At 41.1% G+C, this 8135-nt stretch overlaps 1 pseudogene across 1 annotated transcript; it reads left to right on the plus strand.

Moving 5' to 3' along the window:
- Nucleotides 1-3349: 3349 nt before the first annotated feature.
- On the plus strand, nt 3350-3944 carry LOC308526536 (large ribosomal subunit protein eL24-like; annotated as a pseudogene). Its single transcript has one exon. The product of its transcript is annotated as a large ribosomal subunit protein eL24-like (transcript).
- The last annotated feature ends 4191 nt before the right edge of the window (nt 3945-8135 follow it).

The raw sequence follows: 8135 nt of genomic DNA on the forward strand, positions 1-8135 counted from the left end.
TCTTTAAGGGGAATCTTGACAGATCAGGCCAGGGTATTGGTGGAAGATTGGGGTGATAATTTAGATCAGCTGGGCCACAGTCTAGCCAGGGCAAGTGTTTACCCAAAGGATAGGGACAGGAAGATCTAGTGAGTATGTTATACTCTGACATCTTAAAGAACACAAGTAATCAAAATCAGAGAAATTGAATTCTGCTCTCAAGTCATGGCAGAACAGGGAGTAGGAGAGTGAGAGGCCAAAAAGAAAAAGAAATCCAAACCGTCAGTTAGCTCATGAAACAGGGAGAGAGCAAGAGTGAACAGAGGAGTATACACACACGCACACAATCGGTTTTACTGGCCATTATCCATGTGAGCCACCATGTGTTGGCCCGATTTAAAGAGCCAGAGTCTCCAGTGTCAGGAAGACCCATTAGGACTAGGGCAAAACTCCAAGAGAGATGAAGGCCTGAACCACACCTGCGGAAGTAAGGATAGGAGGGAGAGGCAAATGTTTATTGACTTTCTGCACAGTACAAGGCATTCAGCTTGACCAGAATGCAAAGGAATGCTAGAAGCTTACAGTATACATAGCTGGATAGCAGGTGAAAAGTTAAGCGAAGATTAATCATTCGGCACAACAATGAAAGAGATGACACAAAGCAGAACATGACTGATTAATTATTCAGAGGATTTCCTAGGCGATAACCGCTGTGTGAGTTCAGAAGAGGGAGCAAGTCCAGCAGTCAGGGAAAGCTTCACAAGAAGGTAATACTGTTCTGAGTCTTGAGAAATGAACAGGAATTTGAACTGGGGGGGGGGGGGGGGGGGCTGGGGGGATGTGTGAGGAAGAACCTCTTGGAATGCCTAGAAACGGAACAAAAAGGAGAAGCACAAGCAATGGACAGAGGGCATGGAAGGCTATTTGGGCTGGCCAGAGCCTGGCAAGCTAGGTTGGAGATAGAAAATAGAGTGCCTTCAATGCAAATTCAAATGTTCAGATTCTGTCCTTTTGCCTAGTGGCTTCCTGCCTGCTTCTTCGAATTACTTAGGATGCCTTCTAAAAATATAAATGCCCAAACCAAGACACACCAAATAAATCAGAAAATTGGGGTGTGGAGCTTGGATGTAGGGTTTATTTTAAAGGCTTCCCAGTTGATTTTAACCTATACCCAGGGTTGAGAACATAGAAATGGCAGCATAACATTACTAATGCCAACTCGGGACCGTGCATAGGATGGATTGAGTAGAGGGAGAACTGAAGGCTGCCTAGTATATTTACATATCTGTTTCCTTTCTGCAAGAAGACAGGAAGCAGTTGACTGCCTGACTTCACTTCCTGTTGTGCAGTGGTAAGATGACACAGAAGGCATTTTAAGTTGTCTTTCCTCTAGAGTAAAACCCAAACACGAATTTACATTTGTAATCCACTCTCCTTTTTATCACAATTTGTGCATATAAAAATAATTTTCAACAATAACAGTCTGCAGTTAACTGTTACATACAACTATTAATATTTTAGCAACAAACCACCAGAAAGATGCCTGAGAACATTCTGTTTTAAAAGATAAATGCTTTTAACCTACTTTATTAAAGTCAGCATATTCCAGACCTTCCATGGTTGCTAGCCTCTGATAGCAATAGGCACAATTCTACATTAAATATTGAAATGCATTTACCCTCTTGCCAAAATGTTTATTAAAATGTCAGTTTTAAAAAAAAGAAAGTAAAAAATAAACAAACAAAAAAGAATAAAATGTCCGTTGAACATTATAAAGCATAAACATCTTCCCTATGATATTAAATTTCTGGAACTTTAAGGAAATTTTAGCTCAAACATACTTCTGTTAAAATCAGCCAGAAAATCGCTAGGTAACATGACTATTTTTTTTTTCAGCTTTATTGAGATATAAGTGACATATAACATTGTGTAAGTTTAGGGTGTACAATGTGATAATTTTATTTATGTGTGTGTGTGTGTGTGTGTGTGTGTGTGTGTGTGTGTGAATATAGTGAAATAACTCATAAGCTTAGTTAACACATCCACATCCATCACCTCATATAATCACCATTCTTCTTTCTTTCTGTGTATGTGTGTGTGTGGTGAGAACATCTAAGACCTACTCTCTTACCTTTTGAGTATATGATACAGTATTGTTCATTATAATCACCATGCTGTACATTACATCCACAGAACTTATAACTAGAAATGTGTACCCTTTGACTGTAACCTCCCTGTTTCACCCAATCTCTAGTCTTTGACAACCACCAATCTATGCTTTGTTTCTGTGTAACATGACTATTTTAAGTGAAAGAGTCCGGAGAATTTTGACAAAACATGAAAAATATATTACTTTAATGGTCAGTATACTTTTTTAAAAATCAAGATAAAAGAATGTGACTAAGAGGGCGTTCTGTCTTGCTGTGCCAGATTTCCCTTCTTGGAGAGCCTCTCCAGCCAGATCCCCCCTAGCTGAGGCAGCAGCCTATATGGTCTATGCCAGCTGTGGGCAAACTATGGCCTGCGGGCCGGATTCGGCCCGTTTGAAATGAATAAAACTAAAAAAAAAAAAAAAAAAAAAAAGACCGTACCCTTTTATGTAATGATGTTTACTTTGAATTTATGTTCGTTCACACAAACACTCCATCCATGCTTTTGTTCCCGCCCTCCGGTCCAGTTTAAGAACCCACTGTGGCCCTCGAGTCAAAAAGTTTGCCCACCCCTGGTAATGCCCTTCATTGAACAGATAACCAGGCCTAAAAGGTGGCCTGATGTGAACACCAACTAAACAGGGATGATGGGGACTACCTACCTCCATTCTCTTTCAAGAATATGAACTGGAAATGGAAAGAAAAGTCAATCACCGGGTGGGAGTAAGGAACTAGGAAGAAGCCCTGAGAAGCCCTAAGAGGGGCAAGTTATGAGTAAACCGAAGACATTCGGCAGAGAAAAGACATATAAAGTGGAGGATGAAGTCATTGGTAACAAAGTAGGAGAAGCAGAGACAGTACAACGAGTCACTGTCACAAAGATGGGGATCGATGAAGTCCTGCTGTCCAGGGGACAATGAGACAGCTCATTTCCTACAGCGGCACCAGTGTTTGTGTTCAACAAATGTAAGACCCAATGGCAGCTCTTCCCGGAATCCTGTAAGATTCCCCTCTGCCTCACCTAAGATATTCTAAGTGAATTGCTGTACCTTTCACCTTGTATAAACCAATAGGTGGACTTCCAGAATTACAGACCAAGCGAAAGAAGCTGGAAACCAAGGAAGTGTGTGACCTGTTTGCTACCTCTTCTCTCTGGGTGAGAAGTTAACACATAGGAAAAAATCTGGGACCAAATCTCCTGCTCTCCGGCGGCCACAGCCATGAAGGTCGAGCTGTGCGGCTTCAGTGGGTACAAGATCTAGCCCGGACACGGGCGGCACTACGCCAGGACCGACGGGAAGGTGTTCCAGTTTCTTAATGCAAAATGTGAGTCGGCATTCCTCTCCAAGAGGAATCCTCGGCAGATAAACTGGACTGTCCTCTCCAGAAGAAAGCACAGAAAGGGACAGTTGGAAGAAATCCAAAAGGAAAGAACCCGCCGTGCAGTCAAATTCCAGAGGGCCATCACTGGTGCATCTCTTGCTGATATAATGGCCAAGAGGAACCAGAAGCCTGGAGTTAGGAAAGCTCAGTGAGAGCAAGCTGTCAGAGCTGCCAAGGAAGCAAAAAAGGCTAAGCAAGCATATTCTAAAAAGACAGCAATGGCTGCTGCTAAGGCTCCTCCCACAAAGGCAGCACCTAAGCAAAAGATTGTGAAGCCTGTGAAGGTTTCTGCTCCCCGTGTTGGTGGAAAATGCTAAGTTGGCAGATGAGATTCTTAAATAAAGACCTAACTATAACTAAAAAAAAAAAAAAAAAAATTGGAAATATTCAAGGTGATACACAATGAATTGCGGCACTGAATACAACTGACATACTTTGCTTCTGATGCATACCAATGATCAGAAATGGGAGAGATCATGTTTCCACTTGGCCTATGGACTTGGGGATGGGTGTGCAAACGTGAAAAAGAGTGATAAACCAAACCAAGACAGCAAAGGAAAAACTGCCAACTTTTCATGTTCTCCTTTAGCCTGTATTTCAGAAGTTCTTCCACGGGCTGAGCTATTATTATTACTATTCTGGGAGCCAAAGATGACAAAGCACAGTTCCACTTGGAGGTGGTGGTGTCCCTGTTTATTACCGTTATCTTTATATTTTTTCTGTGTTTTCTGTTATCTGAGCCCCCATTTGGAAGAGACAATCTACTTACAAGTTTGTGCTTCTGTATTAAGTACTCACTAGTGAGGTTTTTTTTGCTTCCAGCAGTAACAAGAGCTTCTCTGTAGGATTTCTGAGGGCACTTTACAGAATTTTGTACCATGAATTGACAGAAAGTAAAAGGAAGAGGGTCATTTGGGCAGAATTAACAATAAATGATATGCAGTTTGTAGTCTAGTTTAAAAAATAATGTATACCTCTTTTTTTTTGTTATAAAACTAACTCCTGTTTATCGTAGACCATTTGGTAAGTTAAAAACATATGAAAAAGAAAAGAAACTTCACCCATGATTTCGCCATGCTTACGTGTTGCTTATACAGAGTCCTGACACAAACATTGCTCTGGTCAGTGTGGTTCAGCAGTTAGAGTGTTGGCCCATGCACTGAAGGATCACGGGTTTGATTCCCAGTCAAGGGCATGTACCTGGGTTGCAGGTTTGATCCCCGGCCCTGGTTGGGGTACCTGCGGGAGGCAACCAATTGATGTCTCTCTCTCACATAGATAATTCTCTCTCTCTCCCCTTCCTTCTCTCCTTTCCACTCTCTCTGAAGAGCAATGGGGAAAATATCCTCAGGTAAGAATTAACAACAACAAAAAATTAGCAAAATTGTGACCATGTCATGTATGCCGTTTTGTACCTATCTTTTTCCCAGATCATAAAATATTTTTCAAAAACAGGATTCATAAAAGCTGCATAAGTAGACTCATCAACAATTCTTCTAGAAGACATTGATTAATAAAATGTTTTAGAAGATATATGTGGGTATTTTCATTTCCAATTACTTGAGGGTATCAGTTAGTCATTAGGTTTTCCATACCCATCTACATAGCTTTCTCACAAATATGAACAAAATTGGCTCAACTATTAAAAGACAAGGGAAAGAAGATTTTTTCTCTTAAAATATCTGTTATAAAGATATTAACAAGCACAAGTAATGGGAATGGGTAGATGAGTCTGGGAAGAAGAGCCACACCTCCAAAGAGTTTTGCTAGCACATTCACTCTGGTATGTAATTCTTGGGTTAAGAGAGTCCAGTGTATGAATAATACTTCCATTTTTCACATTTTGTTCTCATGTGCTTAGTCATCATCACCCCACCCTGATATTTATGCCAATAAAAAGTTTCAGTGAGCGATTCAACCTCATCAGCAATGTTCAGTAAGGACGCTGTGCAGCTGGTCTATCTTCATACCCATTATGCTGCAGAACCAAGGAACACCTTCTCAAGACGTCTCTGCTTTCGCTGGGGCAGGTCCTGCGCACAGGCATGGGGTGCATGTCCAGGCCCAGCTACCTTGTTTCATTTAATGGGCACCATTCCAAAACAACCTCCACCTCTATGCCCTGAACCATGATACTAATCTCTAAAGTCACTCTCGAGGATTTCTTTTCCAAATTTGAATTACACCAAGAAGAGAAAATGTCACATCGGTCATCAAAAAGTTGGCAGATATTACATGATTATGTCCCTAACAAAGGAAAAAAAATTGGGTGTGTGTGTGGGGGGTGGGGGGGCGGGTGGCGGGGAAGGAATGTAGATGTCTGAGCCTGACAATATCTAGGGAGGTCTCTCACTCTGGAGACCGTGGGCACTAACAGGAGCTAAGAAAAATCAGGGGGACTTTTGAAGGAAATATATGCTAAAAAGGGTCAAGCAGGGGCAGGCTATGTTGATTTGCACCATTCCTGCCACTCTACATTCTAATTTTGTTTTTAGTTGAAGTATACATATAGAAAAAAGAGAAAACAAAAATATAATTATCTCAGGGGATTGTTACAGATGAACACTACAATCATTGACCCGGGCCAAGAAAAAAAAATTGACAACAATCCAGGAGTCCCATTGGGCCTGCTCTTAATCATTACTTCTTTCTTCTTTCCCAGAAATAACCTCCATTTTGCCTCCTACAGCTTTAATAGATCTATGACTATTAAATTTCATATAAGTGGAATCATTCAGAATATATACTTTTGAGTATGACTTTTCCTCTCCAAGTTATGTTTGTGGAGTCTATCCATGTTTCTTGTTGTAATTATAGTTTATTCTTTTTCATTGTTGCATGGTTGTCTACTATATGAATATGTCACAATGTATCTGACAAGTCTCCAGTTGATGGATGTTTGGGTTGTTTTCAGTGGAGGACTATTACAAACAATGCTGCTTGCAGCAGTCGTGTACATGTATGTGCACTTTTGTGGTATAGTATATCCAGGAGAGGAATTACTGGGTTTAGGGCTAGCATGTGCATCACACTGTCAAATCATTTTCCAAAGTAGTTCTATCACTTACACACTCAGCAGTGGAATATGAGAGTTCCAGCTGCTCAATATCCTTGTCAATATTTATATTTTGAGTCTTTAAAATTCCAGCTATTCCGGTGGGTATGTAATGTAGCTGGTTGTGGGTTTAATTTGCATTTCCCTGAAGAATAATGCAGGCCCTGTCTATGCTCTGCAATTTAGTTATTTTTTTAAGTGGAGGAGGGAGGCAAGAGAGGAAGTCAGAGCAATACAGAATAAGAAGAACTCAGCATGCTGTTGCTGGCTTTGAAAATGGGGAAAGGGAACCACCAGACAAGGAACACAACAGCCTATGGAAGCTGGAAGAAGCAAAGAAACAGATTCTCCCCCAGCACCTCCAGAGAGGAATGTGGTCAGTAGATATGGATTTTAGCCCAGTGACACCCATGTCAGACTTCTGACCTACAGATAAATTTGTGTTAGTTAAAGCAATAAGTTTGAGGTAAATTGTCATGGCTATGATAGGAAGTAGTAATGACATTCAGAAGTATTAATGACATTAAATACTGATTAAAAAAAAAACAACAGTATCCAGTGACACATAATTACTTTATTCATGTTTCAGAATCCAAAGACGTGGTCACATTTATGGGGCAGCAGTCAGGTCTAGAAGAGGGCACGGCTATTGCACACAGCACAGGCACCTTTGAACTAGCAAGGGTTTTGAACTAGCAGGGGTCTATACCTGCTTCTAAGAAAAGGATTTTAATCACGAATAAGAGTGCCAACAAGTGTACCAGCTATACAGGTGGGAGGAAGCCAAGCTCCACTACTGGTTCCCATGTGAGCACCATCGAGAGTGAGTCCAGAACTCATGCTCTGCAACTTTAAACCATTTCTTTGGGTCTGTTTCATTGCAAATTGCTTCTCAGCCACATTTCAATTCAGAATCAATGATCATTTTCTAATTAAAATATATTTGACATATAACATCAAATAAATTTAAGGTGCACAGCATTTTGACTTGACACTTTTATATATTGTAATATGATTACCATTGTAGCTATAGTTGGCACTTCTATCATGTCACATAATTATCATTTCTTTTTTGTGGTTGGAATAATTAAGATCTAAACTCTTAGCAAGTTTGATGATTATAATACAATATTGTTGTCTGTAATCACCACACTGTACTATACATCAGATCTCTAGGACCTGTTTTTCTACACGTTGCAAGATCAACAATCCAATATAATAGAAGGGTAATATGCAAATTGACCCTAACAGCAGAACAACCGGGAACGACCAGTCACTATCACCTGCACTGACAACCAGGGAGCAAATGCTCAATGTAGGAGCTACCTACCCCCTGATGGTCAGTGCGCTCCCAAGGGGGAGCTCTACTCAGCTACAAGCCAGGCTGAGGGTTGCTGACGGCTGTGAGCACAATGGTGGTGGCAGGAGCCTCTCCGGCCTCCTCAGTAGCACTAAGGATGTCCAACTGTGATTTAGGCCCACTCCCAGGCGGGCCTAAGCTGGCAGGTGGACACCCCCCGAAGGGTCACAGGCCGGGTTGAGGAACCCCACAACTGCATGAATTTTCG

The sequence above is a fragment of the Myotis nattereri genome (assembly GCF_964212035.1).
Source record: "Myotis nattereri genome assembly, chromosome: 11".
Taxonomy (NCBI): Eukaryota; Metazoa; Chordata; class Mammalia; order Chiroptera; family Vespertilionidae; genus Myotis; species Myotis nattereri.